At 49.5% G+C, this 12,813-nt stretch overlaps 1 pseudogene; it reads right to left on the minus strand.

Moving 5' to 3' along the window:
- Positions 1-156: 156 nt before the first annotated feature.
- LOC115830832 lies at positions 157-8,416 on the minus strand (annotated as a pseudogene).
- Between the last annotated feature and the right edge of the window lie 4,397 nt (positions 8,417-12,813).

Raw genomic sequence — 12,813 nt, forward strand, 5'->3', positions numbered from 1 at the left:
GATTGTTCATTGTTAGTGTATAGTCTAAAGAATGATCTAGAAAGAGTGAAGGGGACAGGCAAAAGCTGGTGGTTTTGGAGCAGAAACATATTCCCTGTCCTGGGTTTTTGATTTTCCCTCTCCCTTTGCAGAGGGCAGGTGGCTCTTCCCTGATAGCTAGATAGACTTCACTGGAACACATATTGCCAATGCTCCAGGGATCCACTTACCAGGGACTATGATCCTCTTGATTATGAGATTTGTTCTACCAGTGGCTGAGTTATGGATGAAACAGACATAGACCCCTCTATATGTTTTAGTGATTTGGGGATAAAGAACACTTGTGCTGATTGCTGGAACTTCCCATCAATCAGCCAAGAATGCTCTGCCAGTGGGTGAGAGTCTGTGAGGCAGGAGAGCTTGGGGACTTCCCCTGTATGGTAATAGGTGTATGAGGAAGAAGTGGGGGCATCCAGGCCATCTGGAGCAAAGAGAATAAAGTCACAGGTGATATTGTCAGAGGGAAGGAAATCCTGGTCTGTGGAAGGCCACAGTGACCCTGTGAGCCAAGTCGCAACGCTGAAGTCCAGCCAAATCCCGCTGCTTCACTGATCTGGAGCCTGAGACATTCCCTTTTCTCCCATCACAAGCTGTGGACCCTGAGTCTCCATGACAGGAGCAGCCTCTTTTCTCCTATTGTTGATCAAGCCTAGGCCTGCACTGGTTTGCCTGGGGCAGAAAGATCATGGCCAGCTTTGATGTCCAGGGGTAAAGGTCTCTGTACTTGGACCTGAGAGGGACTGAGAGGCCTGGCCTCTGGCCATGTGTATTTAGGATGGCAGCCTGGCTCCCAAAGGAACGGAAGATACTCACGGAGGAGATTCAGGGTGACTGGGTCACTGCGGCTGGCACTCACTGGGTTCCGTATTTCACATTCATAGGGTCCTGCAATATCCTTTGTGACACTAAATATAAAGAGGGTCCTGTTACTTCTGGACAGCTGCAACCTGTGAGTCATAGGGAGGCTCTGACCATTCATCCACCACCGGTAGCTTGCGTCTGGAGTCTCAGGATCACAGGTTAATCTCACAGCCTCCATGGCCTCCCTGGGGTTTAAGTTGCTGCCGGAGATGTAGGGCTTCGGAGTCTCCACTGTGCAGAAAACAGAGAGAAGATTGCCCTGTGTGGCACCATTGATTCCTCCAAAGGCATTTTTCAATCAGAGTTGGCATTTCCCACCTCTCAGTCCACCCAAGTCCTTAAAAGCCCATGGCAGGTGTGTGTGTTACAAGACAGATGCATGGCAATCTGAGGACTCAGAGATTGTGAGGCTGCCTGCTTTATGTGAGAGAAGCACAGACTTAAGTGTGAATTGAGCAGCAGCATTGGGTCATGGAAAGACACAGGACCAGCAGTCACAGCCCTGGTGCCTCTGTGAGTCCCTCCATCACCAACTGCCTGCCTGGCCAACCTTGTGGTCCTCACTTGGAGCATGCAGTTCTCGGATCTTCTTAGTTTCAGTCTTCCTTTGCCCCCTGAGGTATGTTTTCTCTGCAGCTTCCCTTTCCAAGGACATCCTAGAGATGGATGATGGAACTTCCCATTGTCCTTAAACCCTTTGGGTACTGGAAAGCCTGGCCTGGGACTGGGTACTTCAGCAGAAATAACACAGGGGAGACCAGAGTCAAGCCTGGAGGTCAGTTCAGTCATCAGGCAGTGGAGCCACAAGGTGGGGAAGTTTTCCCAGGTGTCTCATAGTGACTGACTTGAATCAGTGACCTCTAAAGATAGAGGAGAGTCCAAGGAATGACTTACAAAGAGTGAAGGGGACAGGCAAGAGCTGATAGCTTTGGACCAAGACCATGTTCCCTGTTCTGGGTCCATGATGCTCCCCTCCCCCTGTAGAGGGCAGGTGAGGACCATGTGGATCTTTCTAGAAATACATCTGGATGTTTGCAAATGCAGAACTGACTGGTGGAAAGGGCGAACATGAACTGATGATGGAAGTCTGGCCCTCATGGACCATATGTGTTTGGTGGATATTAGACCAATATTTAGGAAGAAGTCTTGCAGATACTTTCTCTCATTAGACATTCTACTCTGTGATTCTGAGTTTGACTATTCTATGTACCTCATATCAGTGGATTCCGGGGTGAATCAGAGAGTAGAATAGTCGTTTCCAGGAGCTGGGATCAGGGGAATAGGGCGTTGTTCCGTGGGTGTGCGGTTTCAGTTATGCAGGATGAGGAGGTTCTAGAGATCTCATGTACAGCCTCATGCCTATAGTTCATACAGATAAAGTGCTCCTTACATAGAAAGCTTCAAACCAAGTGTTTTGGATTTCTAATTTCTTTTTTGGAATATTTCCAGTATATGTACTAGTTTAGCATCCCAAATCTGAAAAATTTAAAATCCAAAATGCGCCAGTGAGCACTTCTTTTTAGCATCACATCAGTGGTCAGAAGTGTTGAGTTTTAGAGCATTTCAGATTTTGGATTTCTGGATTTGGGATGCTCAATTTGTAATACTGGAATTTTCCCATAAAATGTCAGGAGTTTAGACCTCATATTATGTTCTTACTCTAGTAACAACAAAAAAATTTGGAGGAAACATGAAAATGTTTTCATAAGTGGAAATTTTTACTGACCGTCCAAATGTCTAAGATCAATTGCTGGTAGTAGTATTTCTCCTGAGACCAAAATAAGGTTTAGGTGTGCTGTGAATTCCAGCAAGATCACATTATGCTCAAAGAAAGATGCCAAAGGTGATTTGAAATTAGCACCTCGTTAAGTAGAGAGAGTCCCATTAAGAGGACAGAACTGGTCAGTGTGTCAATTACATAAAGGGAGGAATGATGCCAAATTAAAAGAAGAGATGTGTGTTATGTTAGTAAATATAGAAAGAACTCCCTGCTTCTAATTTCTCTGCAGAGTTAGGAAAATTGGGGAAGATCCCAAAACAGTATGTGAAATGCTTTCTTCATTTTCTCTTAAGCTCAGGAAACACCACTAGAGTGTAAGTTTGTGTGAATTAGGAAGAGTCTAAGTGAGATGCCAATGGCTCGTGTGTCTCCTGACACGAAGAACTCCAATATATGAAAACGGCATCACCATGAGGAAACAGTTGTAGGTGGCACAGACAGTAAAACCATAAGATAGCACCCACCTGGCCACCTCCAACTGGTCCCCAAAACTATCAGTATTCCCATTACATGTATGTTACAGCCTTTGTAGTTGTCCCACAACTACAAAATTTAAAAATTGCTATTGTCAAAATGAAATATTAAATATGAAGTTGAATATGTTGTTCCACTTTTTTGTCCCCACTCCTTTTGAACTTTCCTGTTTCAGTTTTGGAAGTTTCTATTGACACATTCTCAAGCTAGGGATTCTTTCCTCAGCTGTGTGCAGTCTACCAGTAAGCATCAAAAGCATTCTTCATTTCTCTAACAGCATTTTTTTTTTCTGAGGCAGAGTCTCACTCTGTTGCCCAGGCTGGAGTGCAGTGGCATGATCTCAGCTCACTGCAACCTCCACCTCCGGGGTTCATGCCATTCTCCTGCCTCAGCCTCCCAAGTAGCTGGGACTACAGGCGTGCACCACCACACCCAGCTAATTTTTTGTATTTTTAGTAGAGACGGGGTTTCACCATGTTAGCCAGGATGGTCTCTATCTCCTGACCTTATGCCCGCCTCAGCCTCCAAAAGTGCTGGGATTATAGGTGTGAGCCACTGTGCCCAGCCTTCTCTGAGGGATTTTAGCGAGTTGTTGACTTTTGAGTTTGGTCAGCTTTTTACTTAGTGTTAGAACTGAGTGACAAATTTCAAGCTTGTTGTGTGCCTGACAGGAAGCCAGAAGTCTCTAGGAAGTGACCAGAGAATGTGAGCTCCATAGCAGGTTGAGGATGGAGTCACGAGTGAAACGGGTGAAATGAGCCCATGGGCTTTGGGGACTGCAGGCCTGTCCAGCCTCTGACACTCTGGTGAGTCAGTGCAAAGATTACAACAGTGACAGCAAACTAGCATGGCTGACTCCATCTGGCATCTAGTCTCAGGCTGGCTGTCCTCACTCATTCCTGGGCATAGGCCAGGCTAACCTTGGGAGGAATTTAGTTTATGGTTTAACCTTGAAGCAGGAATGAGATTAGTTCCTCCATAAAACTAACACCCTTACTTTGCCCAGGGACTGCCTTTGTAAAACTACTGAAAGACCATGAGATTAAGATGATCGGAGGGAACTGAATTCTGCTAAAATGTAGGCACAGTTTCTATAATCCCTGATGGCTCAAATGTCATTTGGCCAGAGTTTACAAAGTTCGTAACTAAGTGCTCCTGTAGATAACATCACTATTGTAGAACGTGAGATTGGTCTTTTGAGATGTTTCTCATTCTTTTGCATTCTGGCAACTGGTTGACCTCATCCATACCTATGACTAATGGCTCAGCCAGTCATGTGGTCCCTACCTAGAGGCGGATTCAAGCACAAACAGATCATTTCCCTCCGCCCGCATGATTCCATCACCAATCAGCAGTACTCATTTTTTAGTCCTGTGCCCCTGAAACTATCCTTGAAAATCTCCAACCCCTGATCCACCGGGGAGGCTGATTTGAGTAATAATAAACCTCCGTCCTCCTATTTGGCAGACATGGAGTCATTAAAATCTTTCTTTACTACAAATCACCATTTTGATAATTTTCTGTGTGTGTGTGCAGGAGGCCAGAAGAACTTGTCTGGCAATTATAAGAGTGGATGGAGGAACTGCCTATCCCTGTCCCATGGTCTTGTCCACAGGTCAGCCTCACAAAGGGAAAGAGCCCTGGATGGGAATACAGTGGAAGGTCATTCTCTTAGTGACCTGGGGACATTGGCTCGAGATGAAGCCTGGCAGGAGTGGCAACTCCAGTGATTTCTGCACCTTTCCTATTTCCCGGGAGGTGGGCCAGGCCACAGTGTTAGCGGGAAGGGAACAGAACAGCCAGCCTAGTTAGAGGGAGTGTCTGGGGAAGGCCTAGGTGTGGAGGAAGAAGATGTTCAGGACAGGGCTTGCCAGTCAGAATGAAGTGGGAGGAAGATGAGGGACACGGAGAAGCAGAGAGAGGCAGAGACACCATGGCAGTGAGCAGTGAGGGCTACACTGACTTCAGAGACCCAGGGACCAGGTGCCCCCAGTTCCACAGTCCAGGACCAAGGAGCCCCGAGAACCCTCCGGTGGCCAAAGAGCTTCAGAGTTACACGAGGTGGGGTGGCTTTAGGGGCAAGAGGTAGTGGGGGGATGAAACATGGGTGTCGGCCTCTGAAGGACAAGGGACAGGTGTGGCTAGAACCTCCTAGGATTCTGCGTCCAAGATCCAGTCTCTAAAGAGGTTTTGGATCATTCATTTCTTCCTTCGATTCCTTCATTTGTTATGTGAGAACTCCTGAGTGCGTGTCTCTCGCTGGCCCTCTGCTGTTGCCGGTTGTGAGTGAGGAAAGAAAACAAGGTCCTCTCCTTGATCCTCTCATGACAATGACATGGATACTTTGGGAAACACAGGATTTCAGGTTCAGGGATGGGGGTGAAGATCTGAGGGGGAGGCCTGGACAGTTTTTTTGCACTGACTCTGACGGTTGAGGCAGGTGATTTAGTTCTGGGGTACAGACTAATCAGCTGACCATCTGCTCTCACTCCTCTGAGGTTTGGATGCCTAAGAAGAGAGGATTTGAGCCAATAAATGACTATGGGGTCCTTGGAACCCAGTAAGCCCTCAGTTCTGGTGGAGGAGAGGATGGGCCTGTGGCTGCAGACAGACCTCATGTGACCCTGATCTCCCCTTTGTGTTTGTGTGACTCTGCTTCAGTGACTGTGCCTTCCTGTGCCTCAGTTTTCTCTCAATCAAATAAGCTAAATGGCAAATGGACTGTGGCTTTTCGTGCTATCTGTGAATAAATTTTAAATTATTCACAGTCACCTGACCTAATGCTTGGCACAGTGGAGGTGTTCACACAAACAGCATTTATTAATCATTTGCTTCCATGAGAAAGCACCTTTAGATCAGATCCCTGTGGACAAGCTGCTACCAGGTACATCTTCTCTCTTCTGTTTCTGCTTCTGGGGATATTAGACTTTCTATGGACTGTCCTAAGCCTCCCAAAGCAGTTGGCTGATGGTCTACAAAGCTTGTCTTTCTGTCCTCTCCACTCTGAGTCTCAGGTGAAGAAAACTCTGTCCTTGCCCAGATGAGGCTCTGAGGGCTGAGCCCTGGCTGGTGAGCAGCTCCAGGAGACACAGTCCTCAGACAGCTGGTAAATCCTTGGTCCCAGTAAGCCCTGCCGAAGAAGCCACAACCCAGCCCTGGCACAGGCTCCTCAGCTTTATCTGGAGTAAGTATTTAGGGACAGGGGTCTGGGGTTGAGACTTCTAGGGCTGAGCTTCTCTGAGAGTATCTCAGGGGCCCCTCTGGCCAAGCCCTACTCAGTTCTCCAGGGTCTTTCTCAGGGTGAAATTTATGAAGAGGGCATGAGGAGCTTGGCTGAGACTGATCTCCTGCTGCTGAGTCCCCCCATCAGACTGTCCTTCCTCTGCAGCAAGTGTCTGCAGGGTCTGGATGCGGGAAAGGAATTCTGATCTGTTGAAATTTGTCTCCTGTGCATGTGTCCTGCACTAAATGCCCAAACCCCAGCATGGGACATACTGCAGAGAGGGACAGAGGCACAGTCCAGGCCTAACAATCCTGTGTGTGTGAAGTAGAAGTGACCCCTGCCCCCCAACACCCAGGGATTATGTGGAATCACTCACGGTACAAAGTGAAGGTGAAATGTCCAGTTACTCCTCTAGTCCCATCACCTCGCTTTATGATGTGTAAGGTGTAGGATCCTGCGTCCTCCCAGGTGACATTCCGGATCAGCAGGGATGCACTGGAATATAGTGTTACTCGTCCACTGTATGCCGGCCCATATATAATTATTTCACTGTCTGCTACATATGATGCAACGTAATGGTGGAAGTCCATCATTTCCCCTTTGTACCAGAAGTAGCCATCAAGATTCTGGGGCAAATTGTGGACAAGTAGAAGAACATCCTTCCCCTCGGAAACTTTGGGTGGCTGGGCTTCAATCGTGACTTGGGCCGTGGTGGGTGCATTCCAGAAGCGTAAAAGTGATGCTAGGAGGTAGAGAGAGCATCAGTTAATATTGAGACCTATGTATTGGGGTGAAAAGATGGGGCCCTGGGTCCTGAGAAGGTCTCTTCAATCCTCAGCCTTGAAGACACACAAAAACACACACACATACAAATACACACACACACAAAAGGGCATGTGTGTTTGTGTGTGTGTATGTTTGTGTGTCCTACTGTCCTACTAGGTCAAGGTCAGCAGCATGATCCCCATTCCTTCAACACTTCTGACCTTGTCATTTTTCTGTTTGGAATCCTCTTCCCCAGGGTTCTGCTGGCCCCCTCCACACTGCCCTCAGGTCCTGCTCACATCAGGGCATCCTTAGACTTCTTTCCTGACACCTCCTTCAGAGACCCTGGGTCTTCCCTTTCTGACCTTTCCCTGCTCTGCTCCCTCCAGGGTTCTTGTCAACACCTGACCTCACATTCTAGATCTCTTTGCATGTCTGTCTTCCTCCCCATGACAGCGTGAGCTCCGTGAGGACAGGGACTTGTGTGATCTTGGTTGCACCCCAGTGCCTGGAACAGGCTGCAGACTCCTGTAGATGTGAGAGTTCTCGGGCCCTCCACACCCTGGGTGTTTTTCTTCCCCCTAATTGTTGAGGTTTTTTGCTGAGGACAGTGTTTCATGCCCTGCTTATATTTTTATTTGAAGTGTCATCTGATATAGTTATTATTATCATTTTTCAAAGTGTGGTGGCCCCTGATGATTAATCAGGAAAACAGAACACTTAAGATTTTCCTATCTCTTACCAATTCCTGTTCAATGTGGCTTTCCTGTTTTGACCCCTGTCCCTCTCTGGTTTATTTTCACCTATCGAGGCTCCAACAGACCCTTCTTTCCTTTTTTTTCTTTTTTCTTTTTTCTTTTTTTTTGAGACGGAGTCTCGTACTGTCGCCGGGCCAGCATGCGGTGACGCTATCTCTGCTTGCTGCAACTTCTGCCTCCAGGGTTCATGTGATTCTCCTGACTCAGCCTCCCGAGTAGCTAGGGTTACAGGAGCACACCACCATACCTGGTTAATTTTTTGTATTTTTAGTAGAGACAGGGCTTCACTGTGTTGGCCAGACTGATCTTGAACTCCTGATCTCGTGATCCACCCACCTCAGCCTCCCAAAGTGCTGGCTTCTTTTATATTTTAGCATCGATCCTCTCCAGGAGACCCCATCCAGTGACTCTGCTTCCTCCTCCTGTCCTCTCCCAGGAAGTTCTCTCCTCACCTGTGAGTAAGAGCCCCTTCCAGGTGATGCGCTGTGTGAAGGGAGGGGCTGAGAGGGGCCCCATGGTCTCTGCTGCCTGTGTGTTCTCCTCTGTGGAATGAGCCTAGGATCCAGAAGCTTCCTGAGCACGGCTGTCAGCTGTGCTGTCCTTCCTCCTTCTGTGCTGAGCCTCTTCCTGGTACAGGAGCACTTCTCAAGCTCATGGGCGGGGTCAGGCCCAGGACACCTCTCTGTCCCCTCCTCTCTCAGTCCTACCTCCTTGTCCCTCCTTCTGTTTTTCCTTTTGTCTGTGTTTCAGGTCCCTGGGAATTGTGGAGGCCTCTGCCTTTTTCGGCAGTGATTCTTTCATCAAACCTCAACACACAGTTTGTGCAGACACACACACACACACACATAGAGAAGAGACACACACAGACCCACACAGTCACACACATACCCTGCAGGTTGGGCAAGCACAGTCCTGGGTCTCAGCCTCCTGCTGTCCCCATGGCTCTGGGTCGGGGTGCACATTCACGCCCTTTGCCCTCTCTCATCCCCATCTGGCTCTCCCCTTCAGTGCAGGAGGCTGGAGCTGCACCAGGTCCCTGTCACAGTGATGCCCCATTGTGCTGTGAGTAAGCTGTGTGTTGTCTGCTGAGAGGGACCCTTCCTTTCTCTAATCGTGTCTAGCTTGGCTGCAGCTTCCAAGGATGGACATTCAGGACCTGGGTGTCCCAGAGGAAACTGTCCTTCGTGGAGGTGTGCAGGGTGAATCTCTCATGCCTCTTGGGAGGAGAGGCCTGTGCTTGTTGCTCAGTGGGGGCTGTGAGTCCCATAGACAAAGGGACAGTTCTCGCTCACTCTGTGGCTCCCTGGGGTGTGGCGGCTGAGCTGGAGCTCAGGGTTTCTCATGTTCTTCCTGACCATCTTTGAGGTCCTCTCTTCTCTGCCCAGCTGATTGTCCTGTGGTCACCACACCTTCCCCGTTGTGGTGCAGGAGGAAGTGGGGAGTTACCCAGGAACCCCGCGGGACATGACTCGTTGAGAGGCAGGATGGGGAGCCTGGGACAGAGCAGGGGTTCAGAGCTGGAGAGATTCATCCCGGCTTACTCCGTGGCCATGATGGGCTCAGCCTTCCATGTGCTGACATACCCAGGGGTCTGTCCTGAAGGTTTTGACCTGGCCAAGCTGCTGTCTGTAGAGGAGGAACAGGCAGTGGCCAGAGAGCCTGTCTGGAGGGACGTTGCTCACACCCGAGAGGGCGGGTGGGGGTGAGTTGTATTCTGGGAGCAAAGAGCAATAACACCCCCCTTCTCCCCGCAAGCACACAGGAGAGGTCTGTCTTCCCCAGGGACAGCTGGGGTAGGTGGCCACATCCCAGATGGTGCCTCTGTGTGACCATCACACGCGCTGTGAGCCCCCCGGGGTGCAGCGGGCAGGCAGGACACAGGGTGCCTGGCTGATTCCCCGGGTGGCTGTGGGCCCTCAGGCAGCCGCTGTTCTGTGTCAGCGCTAGGCTTGACCTGGGATGCCCCAGAGAACAGGACAGATGGAGCAGGGGCGGGCATTTAGGGAGCAGTGACAGAAAGAGTTGATGAGGATGGAGGAAGGTCACGAGGGGAAAGCGCCCAGTGTGGCGTCGCGTGTGCCAGCGCTGCCCTGGGAGATGCCTTTAGCTGGGCCCAGGGAAGGAGCAGGTGTGTGGGGCAGGAGCTACCTGCAGAGGGATGGTGTTAGGTTGGCGGCCGCCAGGTCAGGGAGGAGCTGACAGAGTCCGTGTGGGGAGCATGGAGGGCGCTGAGGACTTGGGCGGAAGTGACCCTGGTGAGGGTGGACCCTGCTGGGCTGTGGGTTCCGCTGAGGGAGGTTGGCATCCCCTAGGAAGTCTCCAGGCTGGGAGGGACTCTGTCGCCTTCTGGTGGACAGGGAGGGAAGTGTGAACGGCAGCAATCCCAGGCCAGGCTGTATGTTTTATTCCACATACATCTGCACACTTCACACGAGGTCACACATATGTTATGTTACAGCTTCATCACCTTCCAGCCCCATGAGTCCCAGTCTCTGTGGCTCTACGTTCACTGTTCTCCCTGTTTCACAATCAGATGTCCCAAATGCAGATTTTTGTCACCTTCTGTGAGTTTGTGTTTGTGTGCAGTAGGCGGCACTGTGTATACCCTGGGGGCAGTGATATCTGGGGCTGAGCACTGCACGTAGGCTTGGGAGCAGAAGAGGGGGTAGCAGGGTGGGAAGATCAATGTCAGGGGGGCAGGCACAAGTCATTTTCATTTTCTCACTCCCAGGGACCAGAACCCAGGATTCTGACTCCAGGGCACAGACCACACCCTGCTGGTGTCCCTGGATGTCATGATGCTCATAGGGTCATGTTGCCTTGGCATTCATTTTTTAAGGTGTGAGTTTATTTGCCTCAAATCAGAGGCAGGGCTTGGTCACCATGGCAGTTTTCAATACTGTGTCTGCTTCAAGTGGCTCCAGTTGGTGGCCAGAGATAAAATCTTAGAGGCATCTCTCCTGCTTGGTGGGCTGGGCTCCCCTCTCTCCAGCTGCTTTCTTTAAACCGATCATTCTGACATTCACCCTCACGTTTAAAGTGACCACCTCTCAGTCACAGTGTGAGCTCCTCATCCCAGTGTTTGCTGCTTGCTTTAAACACATCCATTAAAGCTCCCTGCTGGAAACCTGTCAGATAACACCCTGGACTTAATAAAGCCATTGGCTTACCGGTCTCTTCTCTCCTCCCTGCCTGGGCTCACTGACCTCTGTGTCTGTGGTCTCCAGGTGTGCCGAGTGCTCCCCAGTGTCTGTAAGTAGTAAAAATACTTACACTTTCACATTGTGGTTGTATCGTTGTAGCCTCACATGCCATCCAGGGCCTGACATTGAGGCTGCCCTGTGCAACCTGTGCTGGCTGAGCCCCTGCTGGAGCTCTTGTTTTGGGGCCTCTGTTCTGCTGGGGACAGGAGCTTCCAGCTAATTTGATTGAAAAACTGATGCGTTTCATTGAAAACACTGGGTCAGATGATGTATTTATGGGCTTCAGCTGCCATAACAGACACCTTAGCCTGGGTGAATTAAATAATAGAAATCTACTTTTCGCAATTCTGTGAATAATGTGCTATTTTAACCACTTTAAAATGTGCAATCAAGTGGAATTAACCACATACACAGTGTTAACTTACCATCACCAATTTTTTTTCTACTTTTTGTAGAAAAAAAGACACAAAACAAAGAGATAAAAGAAAAGACAGCTGGGCCCAGGGGACCACTACCACCAAGACGTGGAGACCGGTAGTGGCCCAGAATGCCAGGCTGCACTCATATTTATTGGATACAAGACAAAGGGGCAGGATAAGGAGTGTGAGCCATCTCCAGTCATAGGCAAGGCCACATGGGTCACGTGTCCACTGGACAGGGGGCCCTTCCCTGCCTGGCAGCTGAGGCACAGAGAGAGAGGAGAAAGAGAGAGAGAGCTTACACCATTATTTCTGCTTATTAGAGACTTTTAGTACTTTCACTAATTTGCTACTGCTAACTAAATGGCAGAGCCAGGTGTACAGGATGGAACATGAAGGTGGACTAGGAGTGTGACCACTGAAGCACAGCATCACAGGGAGATGGTTAGGCCTCCGGATAACTGTGGGTGGACGTGAGTAATGTCAGGCCCTCCACAAGAGGTGGAGGAGTAGAGTCTTCTCTAAACTCCCCCGGGGAAAGGGAGACTCCCTTTCCCAGTCTGCTAAGTAGCAGGTGTTTTTCCTTGACACTGAGGCTACCGCTAGACCATGGTCTGCTTGGCAACCGGTGTCTTCCCAGACGCTGGTGTTACCGCTAGACCAAGGAGCCCTCCAGTGGCCCTGTCTGGGCATAACAGAAGGCTCGCACTCTTGTCTTCTGGTCACTTCTCACTATGTCTCCTCAGCTCCTATCTCTGTATGGCCTGGCTTTTCCTAGGTGATGATTATAGAGCAAGGATTATTATAATATTGGAATAAAGAGTAATTGCTACCAACTAATGATTAATGATATTCATATATAATCATATGTAAGATCTATATCTGGTATAACTATTCTTCTTTTATATTTTATTATACCAGAATAGCTCGTGCCCTCGGTCTCTTGCCTCGGCACCTGTGTGGCTTTCCACCCACAAGTGGGCATCTCCATTGGACACAGTGTGTTTTGAAATCCTTGTTTATCCTCTGGGGTCTGGGTGTTGGCTTACTTGTTAGCTGCAGCTGAAAGAGGTGTCTGCTGATGCAATAACACCTGTGGGGAGAAGAAGGGTTCAGCAGAGCGAAAGTAGCTTGGGCTCAAAGAAGCCAGGAAAGTCTGACTCTTAGAAACTATGGGTCAGCAGATGGGTGTCCTCAGGGGTAAATGGGCCATGCCGGTAGCCACTGCAGTGGACTGGAAGAAAGTAAGTGATGCTGGGTATCCCACGTTCTCTCTCAGCTCTGCAGCTGA

The sequence above is a fragment of the Nomascus leucogenys genome, chromosome 17 (genome assembly GCF_006542625.1).
Source record: "Nomascus leucogenys isolate Asia chromosome 17, Asia_NLE_v1, whole genome shotgun sequence".
In the NCBI taxonomy this organism is placed as follows: Eukaryota; Metazoa; Chordata; class Mammalia; order Primates; family Hylobatidae; genus Nomascus; species Nomascus leucogenys.